General features: G+C 39.2%; 1 protein-coding gene and 1 long non-coding RNA gene across 2 annotated transcripts in view; one reads left to right on the top strand and one right to left on the bottom strand.

The window, feature by feature from the left end:
- Positions 1–26874, top strand: part of MC3R (melanocortin 3 receptor) — a 36369-nt gene that overhangs the window by 8326 nt on the left and 1169 nt on the right. The window lies entirely within an intron of this gene.
- Positions 15242–25331, bottom strand: LOC308178953. Its single transcript, XR_013940062.1, has 3 exons — positions 25148–25331; positions 16838–16947; positions 15242–15345 (listed from the first exon to the last, which is right to left on the bottom strand). It is a non-coding gene; the product is annotated as an uncharacterized lncRNA (long non-coding RNA).

Here is a 26874-nt window from a genome sequence, read left to right as displayed (position 1 = left end):
TTTAAGCACACGTAAACCCACGTACATCATGAGGAATGTACATTTCTTTAGACTTATATATTCCTAAACATACAAGAAACTGTAGGTAAAGCAAAACAATTGCAGAACTCTGCCCTTGTGCACCTGCTATTGTATGCTTTTCCATTCAAACTAACTTACTCAACACAGTCCCATTTTGTACAAGCAATTGGATAGTAATTTCACTATCTCTCTACCTTCAAAAGCTGTACAACTGAAACAACCTACCCCCACAGGGGCCATTATACTGAGTGAGTTGATAATCAAAGCAGTGAAAAGGTGCAGCAGGGAGAATCAGTCTAAACAGTTATTTCCTGTGATGAGGAAAGGCAGCGAAGGCCTATTAGCACTCATTCCATTAGGGGTTCATGTTACACCTTAACAGAGTTTTCCATGAGTGTCATTGTATGTGACAAATGTGCTGGAGTGCATGCTGCGAGAAAAGCATCTAAGTGTGATGGAGAATAAGAGCATTAAGAAGCAGAGTGCTTCCTCTGCCATTAGCATACAGCTGTGAAGGTCATCTCAGGACTTCTTGAGCTATAAGTGGATTTAACTCCTTGTCTCTTTTTGTAGTATCTTATTGCATGATGGTGGGTATCCCTAAAAGCTAATGTCACAAGCAAGGCAGTTTCTCTTAGTCTCTTCAACAGTCACTAAAGAAGATGAGACTCTTCTGCTCACTTCCTAGAAGAGTCAGATTAGGATAGTTATTCATGACATCTGTGCCAGGAACAACTTTCTTCTTTGGCTACAAAGGGAGCTGACAGGGCCTGCTAAAAACTAACACTTAAATGTTTTTATCTAATTGTTAGTTTTGTCAAGGTAAGTGGTCACACAGTTCTATATTCAGGAAAAAAAATACAGAAGTAGTATTACTTTTGGAAATAACTTGTTTTTTCCTCTACCCCCAGTGAAATAAAGTGAATTTATAACCTACCCTGCAGACCCTGACCTTCCAAATCAGAAATGAACTACTGAAAAAGTTGCAGTGTACTTTTGTTTTTCCTGAAATATCTGTGTAATGGAAAGGGGCTGACAGAGGCATCTCTGTTTCTTCTAGTTATGCCATCACTTCTGAGATCATAAGAAAATCTGGTTCCAGAATTGCCCAAACAGTGGGAGACCTAGAGCTATAGCACTGCCTGCATGCAGGAGTCCCAGCATACAATGAGTTCATTCCATAAATCATCGCAGTTCAGCAACCCCTGAGACTTTCATCACCATCAGGCTCAACAGCCCTAAGAAAATATTAGGTAGAAAAGAGAGAGAAAAGAAGGCTGGATGGAAAATTGAAGACTGAACATCTGTTCAAACAGCTACTGGTGGCATGTAGCAAAGCTAAAAAACATGCGAGAAGACAAGATCTGGCAATGGATAAGTTTGGTGCTTGTGAGCAGACAAGGACTATTATCTGTGAAATACAAGCATCTGCAGCTAATTAGTACAGACCTTGTCTGAATCATTGTTAACCACCTTATTTCACAAAGGCTACGTGCTGCTCCTGTCTTCAGCCTTTAAGAACAAAGCAGCTCTTCACAAAATACTTGTCTTTCAAATCAATGCTGAACATATTCTTAATTTGGGCAGAACACCAGACCAATCCTTACAGCCTTTTATTGCTTACCTCTTCATCACAGACAATTATCTGATACCCATGAACCTATCTGACTTTAGTAATCTTAAAACTGTACACCACATACTTGAAAATCAGCTCTAAATCAAGGACTCATAATTTGTAGTTCTTAAGTGGTGTGTGGATAGTAAACAAAGATATTCTTTCTTTTTCAGAAGATATTCTTTCTTTTTCAGTCTTCTCTGCACAAAATCAACTGAGGTAGGTAAATTCAAAATTTCTGGTAAAAAGAATTTAGAAAGCAAAACCAGAAATGAAGCACGTGGTAAACTTATCCTCATAGATAGGAAAGTGATTCATGTGTTTGTTTATAAATCTGGACATGCAAAAAATTCAACCAAACATACTGCTGTCATAATGAAGTGTACTGCACTATATTTTTATGTAATATACCATGTATTCAACCAGAAAGGCATATTATATAACACAAAGACAGATCTCTACATATAAAAGATGCTCCTAAATTTAAAAGAAATCATTTTTATGTAGACCCCATTAATATATTTCCAGGTTTGCCGCCCAATATGAGGTGGGGAGCTTTATTTTTCTTGCCATTATGACTATGCAGCTTTTCTTTTGCTTCTGAGCCAAGGATGCGTAATCAGTAACTGTGATCATGTGTTCCGCAAAAGCTATCACAGGCACCATTAATCACCTTCATATCCCTCATTTGAGAAAACAGCTCTAACAATTCAAGTAACGAAAAACATTTGTATATGGTTATTTAAATCTAATGCTTAAATAAGCTTTATGGGATGTTAATCATTCAGATTTTATAAGAGATCATATGCAAAGTAAATGAATGTATGATTTAATTTATAATGATGAGCCATGTAAGTTGTATAAGTTTGGAGAGGGTGGAGGCAAAAAAGGAGATTCGAGTAGGTTTGGAGAAGCTTTTAAATGTCCAAACAGACTGTGTAAATTTAAATTAATTTCTTGGTTGTTTTTTGTTCGTTTGTTTGGTTTTTAATTCACAACTGAAAACTAGGAAAAGGCTGGAGGTTTCAAGAAAATAATTTTCAACCACCAGATTGGTCCTGGCATTTTCATTCAGGAGTCAGAGCATACTGTATCGATAATCCTGGGGCAGAGACCCAAGGGCTTGTCATTTTAAAATGTTACGCATGAGCCCAGCCTGTATCTTCTGAAAGACACAAGTGACTTTCTCAGCACTAAAATCATGAAAGGAGGTTCACCTTAGCAGCACAAAAACTAAGGAGAATGCCTACCTACTGCATCATGTAACGACCTGAGCATTCAGTTCCAGGAGAGGGGAGTAGCAAAGGAACGGCAATGTGTCCATCATCAGCAAATATAGAAGTAGTCTCAAGACATATTTTTAAGCAGAATCACCTAAAATTCTCTAAAAACAATGTTCTTCTCTCAAGCTGGTTTGAGGGGGTTTCCCACTGCTTTCTGTGACACCCATTGCAGAAGGTAGTTACAAGAAAAATTTGAGTAGGAGATTCTCTTTTGGTCTCTTGGTCTGCTTTTCTGTCTCTCTTTGCCAGATATGCAACAGTATTTTCAACCCTATACTTTTCTATACATCAAGTGCAACCTCTCAGCTATTACCCTTCTCCTCTGTACTGATGGCCAGTTTTAATTAAATGATAGGGGAAAGATAAATAATTCACCCCATTTCCTGAGCAGAATTTGACACAACTTCCCTGTTTAATGTCACGTGTAGCAAATGGGAACTTCACAGGAAAAATTCTGAACAACAACAACAAAAACCAATAATCCATATATACAACTAATTCAAACCTGCCATTTCTATAAATATACCTACAACTGTGTTTCAGAAGTTCGTATACTGTTGTGCTATTGTTATTCATGCAAAAAAAATGTGTACAGGTATAACTGAAAAACTTCATATGGACTAATATACTTTACAGTGTACAGAACAACCATTTAAAATCAAGTTAGGTAAATGCAATTAAGAAAACACCAAATTGAATTATGTATGAAATCTAAGAAATTCCCATTGGTCGAAATCAGACTACATAAAGCAGAAAAAAACTGCATTATCAGTGTTAAATTTGGAAGCAGGAGTATATTTGTGTTCAAAGTGAGAGTTGCATATTTCAATTGCAAAAAGCTTTACTAATGAATGATTGTTCTCTTATGATAACTTTGTATATATCAGAAAGCATCAGCCTTTTCCTTTCTACTAAGGAAGCTGAGTTGAAACTGAGAGCAAATGCAAGCAGTTGACATGTGGGTGTAATAACAATGCAAACATTGTTTCCGCAACTGATTTGTATATTTTAGCCTTATTATGGGTGATCTGGCATTCAATTTAATAATTCTATCATATTATTATTATCTAAAATGCATATATTCTTTTGCTTTTAAAAAAAGTAACTGAAAATTATAAGCCAGGTATGTCATAAATTCTGTTACCATGTTAATGACTATGAGAACCTAAATCTTAAATCAAAAGTTAGGTGAAATGGAATGGCATTGATAAGAAAAGCAAATTTTCATAGGGCAGTGATTTTCTCTTGAGAAAAAAGAATTTTTTATTTTTTATTTCTTCTCCTCAGTTTCTATGGGCAGATAGTAATTAGTCGCAAAACCTGTTGAAATGGAATCATGCATGCGTGGAATCAGAGTGCACACATAAGTTACTAAATATTCTTTTTAAAAATGAATTCAAGTGGAAAAACATGATGTTCTCAGAGTTTCAATTTATCATTTTCTTCCTTCATCTCATATAATATTCATTTAAACAGGTTTAGGTTAGATTTCTACCTCCGGTTATTATACAGTGTCACTAGGAGCTGACATGTCATCGTGACTTCACAGTGCAAAGACCTTTTTTGTATTAAAATATCTTCTTTGCTGGCTGACAAAAAATAAAAATAAAAACTATGACAGATGTGCTTAGCAGACTCATATGTATTTCCAAAGGCAATCACATAAATGAGAGAAGAGAAATCTTGCCTCCAACCTGCTCCAACAAGAAATCATTGTACTATGTTGTCCAGGAACAACAGCTTCCAGTTGGCTTGATGGGAGTTAGTCCTAACCTCTGCTAACTCCCAAAGGGGCAGAAAGAAAGCCTCCAAGGCATACTTGAAAATGTTGCCCTGTAGCTTTGGCCTCTATATTTAGGTATCTTTAATTTTCGTTAGTTTAAACATATTGTACTTGTAAGGGTTAAATGACAAGCCAGGAATATCCTTGAAACTTGAAACCTACAACATGCAGAATTTTAAGGCAAGAAAGGCCAAATAACAATGTTACTTAGAGTGAAATATTCACTAGCTAAATTCTGTATGATAATGCAAGTACAGTGAAAATCAATGTTCTCTCTGTTAATGAGACAGGGTAATCAAAAAGAAACTAATTATTGCTTAGATATGTAGGATTTTAAATATCATTTTTTGACCTAAGTGCAGCTTCTTACCAGAACCTAACAATAATGAAATTACTGACAGTCCAACTGTACAAGAAATATTCAAAGCCAGCCCAATTATTTTCTGAAAAACAATATGTGAAGAGGCAATCACTGTTGTACTCAACACTTTCCTTTTGCTTTGTTTAAGGAAAAAGAGCTAGAGTGTGAGGTTTTGTTTTTCTTGGGTTTGGCTTGCAGGCCAGAAAAACACTTAATTGGTACTGTGGGCAGAAGGATCTTTTGAGTACTTCCCTGCTGTTGCCCACTCCTAAGTGAATAGGATTTCTTCTTTAGCCACCAAAACATACTGATCACAAGTTTCCATCTTCCAGGGTTCTGTAAAGCTTAGGGAAGAGATAGGAAAAGATGTAGGGGACCATTTGTTAATTAATGTGAAATACTGAAGCTAGCAGAGTTGGCAGGAAGGATATTTTGTTCAGGGAAGAGAATTTTCCAGATACTAACAGGTCAGAGGCAGCTCAGGGAAAAAAAAAAAATCTAGGATAGCTGGAACTATGTTTTGTGTTTTGTTTTCTTAAATACACTCCCTGTGGAAGTTTTCCTTAATTAAAAATTATTCTGATATATTGAAGTAATACTTTCCTTCTAATGTGACAGCTACTCCCAATTTGCTGCATAATTACTCATTAGGAAAGTCAAATATCTTCCTAGGCATATGCACAAATATTGCTATTTAGAAAATGATTTCACTAATACATTGCCCATTTTTTTGTTTTACTGGAATCTGGTAAGAGAACAACATGTAACACCAGCTTTTAACATTTCTTTTTCTGAAGAGATAAGTAATATAAGACAGCTCTGTAAACAGTAAGTGAAAGCTTTTCATGCTCAAAACCACCACTTCAAAGTACTTTGAGAAATCAGATTTTCTGAATAAAGGAAAATATGGAATTAACATAACTAAGAATATACTTTCTACATTTATATAGCAACGAATACCAGATCATTAAGACATCTGCATAGTGAGCAAGCATATGCTTAAAATAAAAAAGTCTTTTCTTAGGGGGAAGAAGGTGTTGGAATTTGAACAAGCCTTATCTTAATGAGAAACTGTCATTACAAAATATGTTGTTGGTTTTTAATCATTTAATGGAGATATAGGATTATCTTAATGTTGTAACAATGTCATTTTCAAAGGTCTTTTTGTTCATATTGTAAATCCAACAGCATCTTGCCCATTGTGTCAGTACCTATGTAGTCAGACCCACACTAGCTGTATATATTCATGGTGTTTAAGTAGCTAAAACGTGCTCTTTCACATCCTACAATTAGTAATTTCCAGTTAAAAACGGCACTTTTTTAGGAACTTCCCTGTCATCATGAGTTATGTAATGTGTATAATATTTACATATGTCTGCCTTTATACACATACACATATAAGCCCATACACTTGTTTTCATCACGAAGGCATACTGTGAATCAGTCACTGACAATTCATAGAAAATCTGGAATTAACTGCTTTTTACACAGTCAAGTTTGTTCTTCGCATGTATGAAAGTGTAATTTGTTTGTGTTCTTCTAGTAAGAATTTAAACATCCTCTGTTCTGCTGCCATCAGTTACGTCTAGCTAGTTTGAATTAAAATGTGAAAAACAAATGAGATCCACAGATTTACAATGTCATTTTAAGACAAAGTGGCACAAAGCAAACTACAATTCACTTAGATTAACACTACCTAGTGTTTGTGGAAGCTTAAATCTCAACTGTTCTTTTCTAGAGCCTCTGTTAATCCAACTGCTGCTTCAATTTTTATCATCTTATTTTGTGGATTTACAAAATACAACATCTCTAGTAGAGAAATTAGAATACCAAAGCAATCTCCTCTTTGATTTTTCTCCATTTTAGCCCCTCTGTGTATTTAAAGGCATATGAGGGCCAAATTTCTTCAGAGAGCTGGGATCACTGAGTCCTGAAAGAAATAGGAACCTGACCATGAGCAACACAAAATTTGAACTGCTGAGTATCCCCTGGGCAAATGCAGCCTGCTGTTTGATTGCAAATCTAACCCAGCAGGTCAACATTTCTGAAGAGCTCAACATCCTATTTTGGAATAACAAAAAGAGTGGCAAGCCTTTCAAGCAGCCTGGCACAGCTCCACAGCAGAGCACAAACCTGCAGTTTAAGCTCTGCGAGGCTACTTGTGCAAGCGTGGCAAGTATGATGACTTACAACACACAGTGCGTACTTCGAAGGTTTGTGCTTGTTTCCCCCCAGATTGCCACAAATCAGGCCACTCACAGGTAGCCACCACAAGCACGCTGATGCTGCGAGCATCTTGCTGTGCCACACCACGGCAGGATCAGAAGCACTCAGCAAAAGTGCTGTCTTACAGAAGTGTTGAACGCAAACAGATCTAATCAGCAGTGCGGACAGGGCTGCCTGCTCCACCTGGCCTGAAGTGTTTATAGACAAAAACAATATGCTAGAGTTCCCCTGACATTCATGCTAATAAACTGTGGAAGTAAATCAGCATTACAAAGCAAAACAACATGTAATTGCCATAGACATGTACTGCAAAACAACCAATTTGTCTGTGATTTAAATGAAAAATTACTATTACTCTGCCTTCATTTGCTATCTTCTGTATCAGAGCCTGTTATTAGTCATATTCCTGGTCCACAGTCCAGGAATAAAAGGGTTTAATACTGAGCAGGAAGTGGGTATGTTGACATAATAAACAAAGTGTGTATATTTTGGTTGGTTAATTACTTCTTTTCAAGAGAGGAAGGTTATGGAGCCATCATGCATCTAGCTTTGACAAAAAGCTCAGTTTTGGACAGTCAGACACCACCACGGGAAATGATAGCTCAAGTAGATAGGATAATCATTGGATGCAACACTGTACATTAAATTACAATTAGAGAAGTTTCTTATTAAAAAAAAAAAATTAAAAAGAATCAATTACCTCTCACTGTCAAGCACATGGAAATTAAGGGTTTCTTGACACCATGCTGTGAAATACTGGCACGGTTTCTTCTATTCTGTATAAGCAAATATTTCAAGCCCTGACTCATTACACTGGCTAGCTTCAGACCTTCAAATACCTTTCAGTAACAGTACCTAAAATGCCTGAGAATGTCACTCAATCCCAATAGAATGAGTTATTAATGGAGGGGAAAATCCTGATCGCTAAAAAACCTCTGCTGAAAAATTGTCACAGTCTTGTGACAATTGTGCCCCACTGCCAGGGGCTCTCCACCCCATTGCCAAAAAATCTTGTTCAACAAGGAATTTCTGAAAACTCAGTTAGGTGCATATCAGCTGTACCTTTCCCGTACTTTCTTCAGGAAGCAAAGATTTGTGCATTTGTTGTCTCCTGACTGCTCTCATTTATAACATGCTGCCATAATTCCAGGTTCATGCTTTTAATTCTACTGTTCTTGTTAGAAAAGGTGTTACTTTTGGACATTAGATGATCATCTTCTCTCTGGGGCGCTTCTTCAAAGCAAAAAAAAAATAAAAATAAAACAGATGCTGTGAGCCTCACAGTGTTTTTTCTGAACAACAGGAAGAGGTCATCCAAGCTCGCTCCAATTTATGCAGACTGTGCCAACCTAAAAACCTGCTCATCTCAGAGATGTTGTTGCTTAAGGCATGCCATCCTGCACTTGAAAGGATTTGTTTGTTTGTTCCAGATAACTAAAAGAAGACTAGGACGATACTGCCATCTCTGTAAACAAAAGCAGGCTTCCTACACTCTCAAAAATTTTACAACACTTTAAGAATTACTGCTACCAAACAGTAAAGTAACATCAGTACATAATGGGGAGATCAGCAGAACTGTCAAGTGAACGTGCAGGATCTAATCTGCAGGACATTCGGGACACTGCTAATTTGAAAGAAGAAGGACTGTGACATAAATGGTGAATGTTTCATTATGAATTTGTTGCAAGAGATCTGTTTTTCCCAGTATTTCAGAAAATCTCAATGTATCCCCAACATTTCAAAAACATTGGGGGGCAGTGTTTGTTTTGTGGGTTTGTTTGGGTTTTTTTGTAACACTTCTAGTGACATAGCTACACTAATCTGTTAAAGACCAGCACATATGCTTTCCTGCAGTAGCCTTCTTAATGCCTCCCTTTCTTCTCACTCCCTTTACTTCTCACCCAAGGGCTAAACTCAAATTTTTATGAAGATATTTCTGTGCTACAGGGATGAGGACATGACTCAGAGTGGCACAGTCAGAAAAGGCAAAAAATTCAAAGAACCATGCAGATCCACTTCCCTTCTCTTCTAGGACCTAATAAAGCAAAGCCCTGGAGTATGTGTTTGATTTTAACACATCTGCTGTCAGTGGCAAGGATCTTTCTTCCAGAAGTTGTGGTGGTAGGAGGTAATTGGAGGACTTAGTATCAAGCAGTGTTTTCAAGGAAAACCTGTTTTCAGGGACTTGCTGAGCACCATGCACACACTCACTCTGGTTACGTTGAGGCACTCGGCCAAGCACAGACCTGAGGGTGATTTTATCATCTTGGAATATAATTCACTAACAAACATTTCTGGTTGCTGCAGTCCCAGAAAAAACTTGGTTTGGAGTGTCCACCTGGTGCCAGATTGCACAGCTCGTTACCAGCATGTAGGAAACAGAAACAAGCAATGAAAATCATTTGTGCAGATTGTTTTTCACTGTGGTGAAAGCAAAATTCTCCATTCAAGCTTCAAATCAAGCACTCCTTCACTAATCATGGAAAAACTACAGATGGGTAAATATTTACAGCCATTGAGTTCTGTTGCACAACACAAGTAATTGCTCTCCACAACAAGAAAAAGAGAGTGGAAAGTGCAAAAGAAACCTACTGAAGAAGTTCCAGCCTGGCCTGCTCCAGGTGACCCTGTTCGTAGTGTGCCAGGGCTCCTTTTGGTGGGGCTTCGGAGCGCGCCCAGAGCAATTCAGCAGGCTGTGTCTAAGCAGTCTGGGCACCAAAGAAAAGGAGAGATGGTTAGAGGCTTCCTATTGATGTGAAAAACGTTCAGCTTCGCTCACGTTGACAGAAGCCTTCCCTCAACAAGAAATCACCTTGTGGCCTTGTCACTTATGTGAGTCCCCTCCTTTGAGGACAGAGACCGGGAGCAAGGCGGAAGCCTTGTCCTTGTTCTCCTCCGGTACAAGACCCCGCACCATAAAGTGATACTATACTATACTATATCACACTACACTACACTGTATTGCAAAACAGTTAAAAAGTTAGCCACCAAAACTGAGGAATCCCCGTTACTTTGCTGCCTTTTACTCGCTAATCTACGCAAAGTATAGCTTTTCAAGGTCTTTCAAAATCACAAAAGCATTCTAAGAAAAAAACCTTTTTTCTATTTCATAGCATCCAAAGAGAAGTAATTTTTCATGTAAAAGTCAAGTGGTAGGCCTTCCTGATATCTTTTAGATGAATGGAAACGTTCCAGACAATAACATTTTTTGTTTCCTGTGCAGCTGACGTAGGAGATGTTATGGCAGACTACAATCTAAGCCACTTGCAGTAACCATTTAATTTTTTCCATTATATGTAATTTGGGACTCCTAGGCAGGGAAGCAGGGAGTGCATGGACAACTACACAGCTAAAAGCTTTGCAATTAGCCGAGTATGTAGTTCAGTGCAATTAACATTAGAATGTGTTTGGATTTATAGTTTTTTAAGCCAGCTCTGGAAGCAGCATGTACACTTTTACAGCAGTTTAAGCACTACAATACTCTCAAAACTCCTATTGCAATGGGGAAGCTCTGAGGTAGGTTTCTTGCCACCAGCACCATTGCAATGATATTCACCCTGATGCTATCAAGCGTAGGGAGAAGAATGTGGATCTTTGATTTTCTGTCTTTATTTGAAACCAAGGGCATTTCTCCCTCTGAAAGCCTCATCCCTGAAGATGAGGAAGCTTTACTAGAGAAGCGATGCAATAAAGTGGTGACTTGTTAATCCTCAGTCCCACTACTCTGTGCCACACACACAGATAAAAGCCTTAAGAAAAAGCATTAATACATGTTGAAGTGGAACATATGTGCACATCTTCTGGGCATTTCTACCTGAAGTTTCCTTTGACGTGGCTCTGCACCCAGGATGCTGATCACTGCTGGCAAGATAACAAAAGTCCTCGTACAACATGTAGGAAAATTAGGTCCCTAAACAGGAGTATCGATCCTTCAACAGGAGCACTTCAGTTTCTAGACTCATATAGAAATGATCAGACCATCCTTCTCTTACTGAGGCTAACCAGTCCTGTAAGAGCAAAAAATGTTACAGCACAGCCTCTAAAGCAATGCTAAATACCATTTAAATATTTTGCATTACTAGTAAGGCAAAAATGACTTTCATAAGTGTCATAGCCCAGTTAGAAAAATGAAGCAATAGGCAAAGATACAACACACTGTCTGCAGCAACAGCTCAGAAGGAAATGCACGTTGTCTTAATTGTGAGCACAACATAGCACCCATGTACTTTTGTACAAACTACCACTTTGCCAGCTTTCCACAGTGTTTGTTATTCTTTTTGCAACAGAATTGATCATTTAGCTGCATCTGATGCTCTACTTTTATGTGCTGTCCCCTGGCTGCCGCAGCCTTCTCTTTTCAACATTTTTCCCCACAGAGCATCCTTAATTAAATTATTCTGCCTTGTATACAGACTGCAAAGGGACGGGGAGCTAGAGCTAGCACACAGCTTGCATTTGAGCAAGGAGGAAGCCAGAAAACACTGGCTGGAGAATGGTGTAACCCCCATGCTGTAGGCACAGGTCTTCCTGTGGGAATAGAAAGCCTCCAAGCACAGAGTACCTGGCTACAACTAACCACTGACAACACTGGGAGCAGGATGGAGCTAGGGATATCCAGCCAAAAACAAAAACCACTTTGCTTATCTGAAGGTTTGGTTTGGGTTTGGTTTGTTTCACATAGGTGCAATGCAGTGTTTCCATGTTTATTGGTTTATTTAACCCGTTATTGTTGCTGGTAGTTAACCTTTAATCTAGCAGTTCACCCAGAACAGAGAAGTTAATTGCTAAACACGTTTCCCCTCTTTTTTTTTTTCTTTTTTTTTCTTTTTTTTTCTGTTGGTAGTGCAAAGGTGAGACATGGAGTGTGGAAGGGCTAGTCAGTATAGCTGTGCTACTTTTCTGTAGTATGTTGCTAGTGTGGATGTTCTGGACAACACAGCCAGGGGAAAGAAAAAAAAAGGGGGGGGGGGGGGCTTTGGCAAAGCTCAGAAGCAATTAATAACGTTTGAGACATTGTGTTGGTGTTACAAAGCAGAGCCACTGCCCATTATTCTACAGCCGTATCACAGGCAAACCACCCAGCACCACCTCTGCTAACCTGCCCCCAGATATAGCCCAGGAAGGTCTGCGTGGCCCAAGGAGCCGCTCCGCACAAGAGCTGTGTGCAGAGCTTTAGCTAATGAGCATGGTTATCGTACCGCAGCCTACCAGGGGGTGTGCAGCACGGGGAGGTGACTAGGTACACAAGTGGCAAAAGTGAGCTCTAATGCTCAGCCACAATTCCCATGCTTCCTAAACTTTTCTTTGATTGTTGTGCGTCCGTTTTTATTATTACTTAGCAGACAAATTGTTGATGAGCCTTATAGATAGAGCTGGAAATGAAGAGCTGAGTCACTTCCTCAGACAAGACAAACACACCGCGTCAGGCTTCTGGCACTCAGCTTCATCCACTGCTCCCTGCCTGCCACACGAAGCCCTTGTTCTTGTGACGGGAGAGGACAAGAACTAGCTGGAGCACCTTGTCAGCCCTGCTGTTTCTGTGGCAAGACTCTGCCCCTGAGAGCTATAGTTGATTCTGAAAGAACTTGTGCAATCTTTCCCATTATTTAGGCGATGCCTAGTAAATACGTCAGGTGCCTCCTTTAGGAGAGGCAGCAGTTACTAGCAGAACATCAGTCTCAGGAAATGAAACATATAATGGAAAATAAAAATCCTTGGGGGGGGAAAAAAATCCAGGCTTGCTAAGAACCTGCCAGAAGATGCAGCTAATCAGGGCAATTGTTAGCACAAGCAAGCTAAAGCCTGCTAGTTCAACCCATTTATTGGGCTTCTGAATGCAAAACTGAACTGATTTACATTAACTTAGACTTCTCAAGTAATTCCCAAATTGCTTCTGGAAGTCCAGTCCGATGACTTAAAACATCCTCACTTAAAATATCCTGTCCCATTCCCTTCCTCCTCCCAGTTTCCAACAATTTTGCCCTCATGAAGAATAGCACTGTATCACTTGAACCTTAGTGGGACGTTTCTCACAGTGGGACAGCTTTGCATATTTATTTTTTTTTCCTGAATGAGATTAATCAGAATGAAGTAGATAAAGGGAGATAAATGAGAATGAACTCATCAGCTTAATCAAAATAATAATTTAGCCACATTACAGTTCAGACAGAAATAACACCCAATATGTGAAGCAGTGTATAATTAGACCTACTTTCAAATAATACTCATGTTTCTAACAATCTAGCTAACACAAGTGCTTAGTCATTGATTTATGCAAATATAATGATTCTATTCTCATTAATGAACGTTGAGAGGAAACGGCAAAATATGTTAAAATTAATGATATGCAAGGTAAAATATACGGCAGTGACTGCACTTTTACCAGCCTAAATCAGAGCAAACAGAATCAAGCAAGACCACTCCGCTTGGGCACACCTCAGCCACAGAGCTTCAGGACTCTTGTCTAACCTAGGAAAAATGAATGGGTTTGGCCCTCAGTTGCCCCGAGTGGAGTCTGATTCCCTCTCCCATCCCAACTGAGGGGAGTATGTGACCGTCTGTGTGGTGCTTAGCTGCCTGCCAGGTTAAACCACAACACACCTGTTGCAGGTCTTACTCTTTTCAGAGAAGATGGGATTGGATCTACAGGATATGACGTTTACAAAGTGTGCTGTAAAAAGCAATAAAAGGAATCCAGCATATTTTTAAAAAACAGAGGAGAACAGATGTTCATCAGATCTAAGATAAATATACATAAAATATATTTCACAGTCTGATCGCCACATAAGACTCATGAGAATGGAAAAAAAAATTAAGCCGATGTGCACATCAGATTCTGAATTAATCAATTTTGCTGGACTCAGCCTAGAATTGAAATGATCTTGTCTGTGTACGACTAAAGGTTACTGCTTTCACAATTCAAACAGAAAAATGTATTCATCAAAAACATATCTATTAGCTTCACAATAGTAAGCACTCTATGAATCCGAAGATGTTTCTTAGGAATAGGTAATATGGAACACTTACCTAGAAACTAGATAGCTGACAATTTTCAGAAACAATTACTCAATTTGCTAGCAAACATTTCTTCTTTCAGTGCTCTGGTAGGAGAAGCTGGCTGTACTTACACACCAATGTGTGTATTTTTGCAACGCTATATACTTAGGTATTTTTAATTTTCTGGTAACTTTTCTTTATATAATTTTAGATAATTCATTAAATCCATAACTATGTTATTTACATAGCCTTGTAAATCAGTCTCCAACATAATGTACTAGCATTTCATATAGATCTTTTTATTCAGCCCCAAAGCATTTCAATAAAGCAAGAGCAATGATAATGCACTGCGTTGTGCATCACCATGGTAATGTTTCAGAAAATAGCTTTGATTTGGGGTCAGAAACATCAAACATTCTAATAGATTGCAAGTACAGAGTTCGCCTTGATACAGCCTAAAACTATCATGCTCTAACTATCACACCCTCAGTTCTCAAGATTTGTGCAGAAGGCGATATTTAGACAAGAGTGCTGATAGATGCTGAGGGAATTTAGACCTTCAGGAGACAGGGAACACTCAGAAAGTCTGTGAGTAGGTTTAAGATCCAGTTTCCCAGACCAAAGCTTTTGAAGTTTGAGCCAATCTATATCAAAATGCAGAAATATACCTCAAAAGAAGAAATTCTCATGGATCATTTGCTTCATCTATCACTCAGTCCTTCATTTCACTTAATCCTTAAAATACCCAGCCGAACTACTGTAAGGCGTGGTAGTAAAACCTACCCTACAGTTAATTAAGGCTATTAAGTGTTGGTAATAAGTAGTATTACTATGGGAGGGGGCTGTGAAATTGTATTTGCTTTGGATGTGAATGTCATCTTCCTCCCTTAGAAAATAACGTTATATTTGAAACTCAATTCTGTTTTTTAAGGGAAAAAAAATAGGCATGTGTTTGTGCTCACAGTAAAACAAAGGGTTTCTCGAACTGGAACGTCTTGGTTTGCGCATCTGGCTTAGCATCCTCTCTCTTCTCAGTCGCACTGGTGAGCTTCTCCACCTGCTGGAAGAGAAGAGAGCGACGGCCGTATCTGGCTACAGTTCGGGAAAGGGGCTCTTTCTTTCCAGCATTAAAGATTTTCCAGAGAACAGTTACACCATTATTACCGCACGTTGCTTATCTGGCTGCCTTGCAGATTGACAGAGGGAAACACGACGTAAAAGATTCGTGTCACTTGCAGACCCCTACGTTAAGGTACTAACTTAGTCTTGCTGCCCAACTCGCTATGCCATTATATGGCAATAGATTGTATCAGAGGATTGCAGAGTTGTTTGTATGACTGAAACAAGGTGATGCCCAGTGCCTTGTGCATCATGGAATCATTTAGCAGCTATGTTTTTCATCCCCTTCACCCACTCCTGTTACCACTTGGCTCAGTTGTCTTTGGATAGTCTCTGGATGCTGCCTACAGCCCTGGTGTGTCCTGGGCAGAGCCTGGACATGGTTTCCAGTCCCTCGGGTGCACTATTTTAAGCAGGTTCCTGTCTGAATGTTTGTGCGGTTCAGCCCTCCAAACTCCCAGACCCACCATGCATGGTTAATCTCAGCTCTAGGAAGGTGTAACGACAAGAAGGTGAGTGTTTAAGCAGAGTTAAGGGAGTTTTGTTGTGTGGTTTTTGTTGTTGTTTTGTTTTTAAACACAGATAACTAAGAAAAGAAAAAAAAAAAAACCCTGCTGAGGGGTCAGGGTCAGTGGGTTCCTTTTCTCCTTCTCTCATTTGGTACCTTCACCCCTTGAATCAAAGGAACAGTAATCATTTAAAGCCCAGCGAAGTTCCTTCCTGCTCTCTCTCTCCATGGCCGTGGACTGGTCTCTCTTCATAGGAAGAGCCCCTCTTCAAAACCTCTTCTGATTCTTCCCTGCTCTGTCTAGGCACAGAACCTCAGTGTCCTCCAGCATCAAGAGGCTCTTGTGCTGTGCCGATGGGCTGGTAATCAAGGACTCAGTGGCATAACTTTCTCTCAAGTCAGTCACGCAAGTAATTGTTAAGCGCTTTTCCAAAGCTAGCAACATGCTGGGATCAGTTTTGTCATCACAGGGTACAAAAGTACAGGTAGAATACAAAATGGAAGAAAGGTACAAAAAAATGGATGTGGAGGAGGCAGGGAGTCATCATTTGACAGTTATGGCCCACTTGTCTGTTCTTTTATGTCTACTTGAAAAAAAAAAAAAAAGCAAATATGTAAAGTAAGAAGAGTATTCTGCTTATGTTACTTTGGTAGAGGGGTAGGCACACTTTGAGAGCTACTGCAAGTTGTCATCAACGCAAGTACTACAGACAAAGAAACAAATGATCTGCAAGTGATACAAAGCATTCATCAGCAATATTTAACTTCAGATTGTGGGTGATTTAGATCCAGAATATGTAAAAGATAGATGTCAAGTTAATGGAAAAAATCATATTACAGTCATCACTGGTTTTTCCAAAAACAGATGTTTCTCATAAACATATACTTTTACAAATACAAAAATAATTGTGATGATAAAAATTACCTTCAGCAATATGCAAAGCAAGGAAATAGAAGTAGTTTTACTTTCCAGGCTACGTTCTCATGCAGGTATATCAAGTGAGACATGAAACTTTTCATCCACTAACGTCAGCTCTGTAAGAGGAAGAGATGATTTATTCATTAATAGTCTGCAAGACTATGACATCTTCATGGAAAACCTGGGACTTAATATGAGCTTTGTTGTGAAGAGTTGCAGGATCAGACACTTGTTTCCTCCCTCAAGATGTTTTGGGTGCATAGAATATCAATACATAAACCACTTTTTCACCTTACTTATTCCATTATTAAATGAGTGGCTGTCTGGTTTCTGATAGGATGGAAAAGCTGACAAATGCATTAAATAAAGCATTTTTATTTAAAGCCAAAAGGGAAAGCAGCAAAAATCTTATTAGTAATAAATCCTTGAATATAAATGTCAAGGTCCCAAGCCACATAAAGTGTAGTGATTTCCAATTAAAGCTGTTGTACCGGTCCACAGATTTTCCTAACTATGTTCAGCACTCAGGCTACTAGCTTTCTCAGTTTCATGCTTTATTGAATTTTAAATACCAAGAGATTTTACAAAACTGAAGTTCCAATGAACATCAAAAGATGGTCCGTGTCATTTTATTCAGCATACAACTGATAAAACAGAAACTCTAGGGTACAACAAAATATCTACCTGAGAGCACACAGTAATCTTACTGTATGGCTTATGAAAGAAAGCAAATAATTCTGAATCCCTTTGGAATTAGAAGGGGACAAATCTGCTAATCAGACTTTTTCCCATAGTCATACTCACACGCACAAACCCCAGCATTCATTACAGACTGTTCATCCGGTTTTCTTTTAAAGTTGCCTTAACCTTTGAACATGGAAATGTGCAACCTTTAAGTCCTTTCATATTAAGGCAGATATGGGGATGGTAATGCTACAAATTCAGTAATATTTATTAAATGAACAACTACATTTTAGAAGAGAAAAATATTTGGGTCTGGTCTGTGATCTTCAACAAATTCCCAGCAAGCCAAACATTTTCTCTGAAGGACATTATTGTGCCCTACTAATATACAAATGTTCCAACTACAGAAGAAAAACATAAAGCTGGCACCTGGTAGCCAACAGCAGGAAAGAGCAAGTTGGACAAGGTTGTTTTCTCAATTATCATCAAGCAGTTTTCCTAATAGCAAAGGTTCCTTCCTTCATTTGGAGCTTTTCTAACTACAAAAATACAAGCCTACAATATGGGTCCTAATTTGTGACCACATACGGTTGCTGCTTCAGAAATGCTCCACATAATATAGGTTCCAGAGGAAATTATTCCAATTTTTATCTTCAGTCCCATTTAGAAGATTTCTGGAAGTAATTTTTAAGCATTTTTTTTTTAGCTCCAGTGGCTTATGCAACAGCAGGTATTGTTAACCTAGATGGAAACCATTTTTCTACCTAGCATTTTACATCATTTAAAAGAATTGCCAAGCATGAATATACAGCTTAGAATTTCAATTTGATTGGAATTGTCCACTAAAGTACATTCTGTTAACTGATTATCTCCTCATTCCTCTATATAAAGACTTGAAAAGTCCCAAGGATGTTTTACACGTTTCTTGCAGCATATGCTCGGTTTGCCACAAGGTCAGGCCCTAATTGCACTGTTTGGCAACCTGTACTGAGGCAAATGCTGGCATGTGCTACCACCATCACTTTTTTATATCTGCTCCACACTAACCGGGAAAGTTTCTGAAATGAGTGAATTTTCCCTGTTGCAGTTCCACCATTCCAGATGGTGGTGATCTGTTCAGAGCCGTTCAAACGAGCACGCAGGAGATGCTGCCTGCGGGGCTGGAAGCGTGGAAGCCAGGCACAGCCAAAGCTGCACCTCTGCAGAGCCTGTCCTGGAAATGCATCCTCTGGCACCTAGTGTGAAGATCCTGTTCCAAGGGAAATTGCTCTAAGAGAATGGGTTATCATAAAGTCAAGACTACTTCTTTCCAATCTCACATGTGTAAAGTTGCTTTTAGGTGGCTCAGAAAATGTATTAGATAAATTATTGATCTGGTGTCCATACACTCTGAAAAATTAATGTGTGACAATGATGTGTGAGAAAGTCTAGTTAGGTATCACAGCAGGGTAACACTGTCACTAATCGTAAAAGACAGCTGACCCAGTTCTTAATTAACATTCCTAGCTGCTATTAGTTTTATCATATTCAGCACTGATGATGGTATTCCAGCACTGAGCAACAGCGACCTGATTCAAAATGACACTCACAAGGCATTTTGCAGATCTTGTTGAATTCACCATTTATATTCGCTGTTAACCACTCTTCCCTGGCAGCCGGTAATGAGATTCTGGTTCTTGAATCAATTCTGCCCCCTGTTCCCATCCCCTTCTTTCTCTGCCTTGCACCTCATGGTTACCTGCTGTAAACGTGGAGTTACTCAGAGGCATTGCACAGACTGGTTTTGTTCGTTATCGCTTTGCAAGCTGGTTTATTATCCTAGGGCATTTGTGAGTGCTGAATGCCCTGATTTATTACTCTGAGGATATGCCATCTCCTCAGAGCTGCAAAAAAAGACCAAAGTGTTTATCTGGTTTTCCTCCTAACTTCCTGACTTTATTCTGATAGCAAAAAAATAAGGAAATAATCCGAGAGGTTCACACGGCAAAGGACAGGACTATTGGCCTGAACCTTGTCTTAGAATACCTCCTTCTGAGACAAGATCAGAAATACATGGCCATCCTGTAGAGCCCAAAGACCGTTTCTGTTCTTATGTTCCCAAAATGACTGCGGGGCAGGTAGTGTCACCTTCTCTCCTGGCCTCAGATCCAGTGACCAGATGGAGGGGCTGACAGGGTCGCTCTGGAGACCACCCCCCTTCCCAGGCTGTGCCTCAGGTAGCTCTCCATTTCTAACAGGTACCTGGGAAACATCCGTCCTCCAGGAGGTAACCGCCGAGAAGCATGGAGCGGGGCTGTGCAAGCCTGCATTTAGCTCAGCTGCCAGATGAAATGGAAAATAAAAGTAGCAGTTTGATCTGAATTGAAAATTAAAATGATTGTATTTTTCTTATGAAAAGGAGCTCAGGAAGTTTTATTTCATGCCAAATGCTGTGGACCCTGATTCCTGTTCTGCCGTTTACTAAACTCAACATCCAGGCCTGCAGTGCAGGCAAAGCAACTTGCTTTTCAAGGATCTGCACGTATTTTGCAATATTCCTGTAAAGAAAAGAAAGAGAAACTCCTTTGGCACTGCCATTCTTGCTGCAGGATGAAGGCTTCCCTTTCTAACTCAGGTGTCTGTCTGAGCAGGGGGGCCTCAGCACCCGTCATTCAGCTCTCTCAGGATTGTGCAGATCCATTGCTTGTGTCCCAGTTCCCTGCAGTATCTTGAGCCCTTCTTCTGCCTGCACCACTGTGCTGTGGAAGCATCTTTCCCCCGAGCACACTTAACTGGGTTAGCCTAGAAAGTCCCAGCTGACTTAAACACTCTGCTTTTAAAGAAAGACAACAGAGCAGCACAAAGCAAGTCAAATAACCAGAACTTGTCAGAGCCGAGCCATTTCCCTACATAGGTTGCAAGGCTGATGCCTAACGTCCTTCCATCTTCTATAAAATAAAAACAAAGAGGAGTCCACCAACACGCTACAAATCTAAGACAGATAATAAGGCAACCTAGGTGTCACAAAAACAATCAGACTTCTAACAGCAAATTATAAACTCTGATTAATTTTCTAAAAGGCTTTTGGATTTGGTGGACAGTATTAAGAGAACAGACCAATGTAAACTGCTCTTGTTTTCCCTTCCGGATGTGACAAAATGTTGTTCCTTTACATCCTACTCCAGTGACAAGAACAGGAGCCTTGTTTTTGAAGGGAAGAGAAGGAAGTTGATGATAGTATTTTTTTTAAACTCCCTCCCTTTGACTTCTATACATATTTTGCAAAAAGAACTTGTTCAAATTTTCAGTTAATAACTGAAGAAAAAGACAATAATGTTAATGCTATTAGATATTTAAAACTAATTTAAACATGAAGGTAAAAGACAAAACAAACCAAACAGAATAAATTCTGTCCTTTGAATGAACTGTTGTTTTTCAGTAAAATGATAATATCCACTACCATATTCATTTAAAAACAATTAGGAGGAGAAGGGGCAGTATTTCAGGACAAAATTGCTTCTGCTCCCTCTGATCTAAGCCCAAGCTTTTTCTGTTCATTGAGGATTAAATCCTAATATTAAATACAAGCGAGGAAAGGCTGCAGTGCTCATCAGTACAGTTCATGGGCACAGAGAGTGCATAGAGAGCAGAATTACAAATGCTCATACAACTTCTGTCTGCACAGTGGTTTTCTGTCCCAAGTACTTCATGCCTAACAAAAGGAGAATTAAACATCTTTGTGTATCATTTTGGCAGTGTGTGAACTGCTTCACACTAGCTTTTAGCATCAGTTATTTTGGCATTATCAAAAAAATCCAAAAGATGTGTTTATTTCCCTTCCACTCTTTAAATAGCTTCTAATGCAATTCCCATGGAAACCGTGCTTACAACCACATGCCTAACGCTTGTGGGTTCAAGCATTATCCAGCAACAACTCCAGACTCAAAGGGCTGTACGAAACAGCCAAATTCACGTGGACCATGATCAGCAATTGATAAACGCTGATGTTTATTTACTTCACGAGTCAGTACAAAACAGAACTGCTTAACCTAGTGAAGTTTATAGCAGACAAAGTGTCCTGTTAGACCTTGTTCTCCAGTATCATTCCTCTGCCTGCAGTCCTGTCAGAGGCAGCTGAAGGTTTCTCAACTACATAGGCAAAATTAGATTTTGCAGCCCCAAAGATGAGAAAAAAATATCTTATCTTCAGGTCAGCAAAATTCAGTTCTACTTCGGCAGCAGAGCATCTTCCCCTAAATCACCCTCTTTGGGTTATCTGTGGTGCACATCCATTAAAAATCGGACACTTCACAAACAACCAAGAACAAAGCAGGTAGCCCTGTGGGATGCCAGTCATTTCTGATTATTAGCAAAACCCTCAGATTATCAAGGGTTCAGAAATTCTGAACCCAATTAGAAACAAAATGGTCTACTAATTTATTATTTTTCTTAATTATCTTAGAAGTATTTCCAGAAGGCAAGTGAGCAGTCGGTATGTGGGAGGTGATGTTCCATGGGAACATCTGGGGCTTCCATAGGACTGAACCTGCTGTTATGGCAGACTGGTAGTTAAGGCATAGATCTCTGATTTACACCAGTTTTATACAATTGCATCACTATTAACTTCATTTAACTGCATACAGCTAAACAAAGAGTATTATCAGGTTGAGTTTCTTTAGGAGCTTTAGGAATCAGCTTGTTTTTCAAAGCTCATCCAGGCTGCTGAAACAAGATCTGTATCACAGGCAGCTTTTCTTCTGACCCCAATTTTATCTTTTTTTTCTGTTTCTTCTTTTCTTTGAATGCTTAGTAAACTTTGTACTAAATCAAAGATTCTTACTGTTTTCAATTCTGTCAGCTCTCCTTTCTGATTCCCCCTTTGTTCTCTCCCATTTTAGACACTAACTCTGGCTTTATGACAGTGTAATTGAGAATAACTTCCCTTAGTTCAATCAAGTGAGAAGTAGCCCAGAATAAACAGATAAACTTGTTAAATCCATGAATAATAAGTGAATTATCATGTACTATCCCAGAGGATAACAATAATGAAGAAACTGGGAAATAATGCAGCAAAATGGCTTTCCTCCTCCTTTTCCTAGCTCTGAGGTTACCTTCTGAGCCCTCCTTCCTCCAGACTTGCTCCTGTAGCAGATTTTACACTGTGGTTATTAAAAGTGCATTTTAGCAACTGGATGCACATCTGAAGGACATGGAAAGAACCTTGTGCAGCAGCAAAAAACCTTCAGCAATTGAGCTGGTATCTGTCCATATTCCCAGCAGATATGCTCACTTTTGGCAGCTGCTCCAAGTTTTAGTAGAAGCCACATGACCACATTAGCATGGTATCAGGCCTGAAATAATACAGCTTTTTTCTCAGCAGAGCTCATTAGCTCAGCACAATACAAAACAGCTACATGACTTCTGGTTATCCTGGAGCCCAAGCAGGTTGAGCTCCTATCAGTAAAATGTGCCGTAGGCCTTCTCAGTGAAAAAGAAAAACTCGCTCTCTTTTCTGTACCGACACAGAAAGAGGCACAGCCAGCCTTTTCCTAATGAGAACTAGGGAGCGATGCACGAGAACTGGCTGGAGACTCAGCTACATTTCTCTAACAGAGCTCCTCAATGGCCCACATCTGCCCCGTCTTCAATCCAGGGGAGTTAGCTGCATAACTCTTACTGAAATAACCACTTTGCGACAGCAACTTTTCATGGTTTAAACTGAACGATGAATCATAAATGCATTGCAGAAGCCGGTTCCCCAGACTAGCCCAGCTGTGAAAAGCCAGCAGTGCCATCCATTGACAAAACTTTGTAAAGCATGTGCTGGGCAGGGAAAAACATCTACCAGTGAATCATTCTGCCTCATTGCTCTTGCAGATAATTTGCCAAAGGAAGTCTTTCTGCATCAGACTCTGGTCCCAAACAAGTTCTTACAATGCCTGCTCTCAAGCAACAGCTGCCAGACACGTTAAAAGACTTCACTCATATTGGCAGAATGTCTGCGTTCACACTTGTTGACTCATGACAGATGGGTGCTTGTGCCAGCTGTGTCTTCTTCTAGTGTCACAGGAAGAACATGACAAGTCACAGGGTGATCACATGCCCAGAGCCCGAGAACAGGCTCCTTATTTTGTAGGGTCTCAAAGCTGACAGCCCTATACAGAATGACTCTTTTATAGTGGTCTCTTTACAAAACAGCACCTGAAAACATGACATAAATCTTTCATAAGTGATGGATTAGAGGCTTTAAAAGAATATTCCTCATTTTTAGGGATGCTAGAAAGACCAGCAGATCAGGAGGATGTTAACAACTGTGGTTTGTAACCTTTAATGCTCTTTAGCATGTATTATGAACTCCTCACATCTACTAAATGCTTGTATCAATGCAAGTAGTACCATTTTTCTTTAAGGTTTTGTCATTAAAAGTAGTTACAATTTTGGGTGTCACTCACTTTGAAAGGCTGTGTCCTAGAGCAGCAATATATAACCAGCTGAAAGATGGGGGAAGAATTTCCAATAACCTCATACAAATAAGGGCTAATGACTGTGTTTAGTAATTCGTATCAGCCTTTCCTGAGTACGCTGCAGATTGAATATTGCATTGCGCCGAGTTGTTTGGCCAGAATCTCATTACGGTATTACGAAGCGAGAGGTAGAAAAAAGGGTATCTGGCCTTGACTGTTACTTGTTTTGTCTAAATAAGCTGACAATTTGCTTTATAGCAATACTAGTGAGGAGCAAAGGGCAGGAAATCTGCACTTGAAAATCTAAATCATGGGCTGCAACAACAGAATGTTATCAACTATTTACAGAGCTTTTAAGCCTGAAGGGAAAGAGGACAACCGGCTTTTGTGTTTGCGAAAACACGTTGAAATCGCTGAACATTTAGTAAAACAAACAGAAAACACGTCTCTTGCCTATTTTTTCCTAAATTCTCATGTAGCTAAATTATGATCAGTTCATTTGTGAGTCAAATCCAAAAGTAAATCTACAGGAGCCCGTGCAAATTTGAGTGTCCATGGGAATCAGAGAGAAGAGCTGCGAAACAGCTTTGAGGAGGTCTGACACAGACAGCAAAACAGTTCAGACATTCAGCTTCCAAATCCGTCACCATACGGTTTGACATCACAAAATACCACTTAACCCATTATAATACAAGCAGACATTCAAAGAAATTCATCAATAAATAGCACCATTTTGCATCCCTCTCTGTGTTATATTCATAAATCAAAGAAGTGGAATTGTCGCTGAATGATAAATTAAGTAGCCAGTGGAAATATTTTCCCAATACCAGACCCCAGGTTCCTGAACAGTTTGCACTTCACTGCAATGTAAACATCAGTCTAAGGGTGGAAGATGATAACTTCTCCACAAACTGCAAATTCTTCAGGAATAGAAACTTTGCCAAGTACAAAAATTAAATTAAAAAAAAAAAAAAACTTAAATGAAAAAGTCTGTTTTCCCAACTGTGAATGGATATGTAAAAACACATCTCAAGGAACTAGCAGTGGGTACAGTAATTATTGCTGCATCAAGTCTAACCCACTTCTCTGACTTCTCTGAAGCAAGTTGTGTGTATCTTTAATGGCAGCATTATTACATAGAGACAGGGCAAAAAGGCCAAGAGCTGTTTGGACAAGAAGACCGCGTTACCTTCCTCCTCAGGGTGAAACCCATCAGTGGGTGCCAAGGAGGCTGCCTGTGCTGCAATTCCCTGTAGTTTATCTGTTCTGTGTTTTTCACAGCAGGAAGCAGGAAGATTGTTTTTTACAATCTTCCTGCTTTGCTGGGGCTATCAATCCCTCACCTAGCAGGAGACATTGAATGTGATTTTCAATCACACACATCCAAATGACTGCACATCACACCATCCAAATGAGAAAGTATCTCATCAGAACCTTACTGGATAGGACCCTTGTGGAGAGTAGAATTAATGCCACTGACCTGTTGTATCAACTAAGGCACAAAGGTCCCGAAAAAAAACTATGCTTCCTCCATGAGAAAGAGGGGGCTCTGCTACTCCACAGTGACAGCATCTGCTCACCCACATGCATGCTGCGGATGGGCACATGAAATCAGCAGCAGGTCACATAAATGCGAGCAAATTGGATGTTTTCACTTCTATTTTCATCTTACTGTATGTCCCTTTTTCTCAAGACAAGGGGGTAAGTGGGCAAAGAGCAAGATCTGCCTTGTACATGAAATTCATATTTGTGCAGAGGTTTCCACAAAAAAAAACACCACTTGGTCAGATTAGCTTTTAGAGGGATTTGGGTTGAAGTCACAGTTCCCTTTGCTTGGTTAATCAATGTTCTGCAGTGCAAGGTCCCACATTTTTCCTGGGAACTGAAATGAAACAGAACCTTACAGCCACATTCTTCAAGGATTTGCAGATGAATTGGTTTTTCTTTGCTTTCCTGTTTGGAGATTTTCTCACCCCAAATTCCTTTCTCACAGATGAATATACCTGGACTGGCTTCCTTTGGCTTTAGCTACCCTAGCAGGATAGTGTTCTCCCATTTGAATAAAGGATAGCAAGTTTAATGATTTTCCACTGGTTTTACTTTAGAAAGAAGATGGCCTGTCCCTGAGAGCCAACTCTATGTACTGAGGTGTTCATGAAACAAGAAATTTCCTACTAAATATGTTTATAAACTATTTGGATTCATCAGATAGTATACAGGAACTGTGTTATATTTTTCACAGATCAAAATTTTTATTTTAATGAAACAATAAAAGTTTTACATGTATAATTTAATTGTAGGTTCATTTTATCAACTACCCACATTACCTCATTTTCATAATTTAAGCAACCTTGGAACATGATGTGGAGAAGCCAATGTATTAAAGAACTGAGCCTCTTAAAACTCTACTTCACATGCCATGCCCTTAATTTACTATAATATAAAAAAAATTACTTTAGCTTCTTTTCTGAATGAGGTTCGTGATCTGATCCCAACTTGTCTCATTATATTTATGGTACATGGCATTACTATATTTATAATAATACTAAATGATACAGCTTCCATCACGCATAAGCAATTGCCTCCCACTCTCACACAGGAACCAATTCCTACATGCCCATTAGAAGGCATTATATTTAGGAGCTATCACATTCACTATCCCTAGATTATTAAGAAATGGAAAGATTTGAAAAACGTACAACAAATTTGCTCTCATACAATTTATAAAACTTAGAAGACTTCTAAGGTTTCCTCATCACCAGAATATCATTGTAGTTTGATTGAGACATTATTAAAAGTTAGCAGTTCCTGAGTTATTAATCACATTTATCCTTACAAATGAACTTAACTCCTGAATAAGCTGATTGCAGGGTCCCACAAATATCAGTGGCATTACTTAGCTTGTGCTGTTGGCAT

Source organism: Anser brachyrhynchus (assembly GCF_964034855.1).
Source record: "Anser brachyrhynchus genome assembly, chromosome: 16".
NCBI lineage: Eukaryota > Metazoa > Chordata > Aves > Anseriformes > Anatidae > Anser > Anser brachyrhynchus.
Note: the sequence above shows the minus strand (reverse complement) of the source record. Positions and strands in the feature narration are given on the sequence as shown.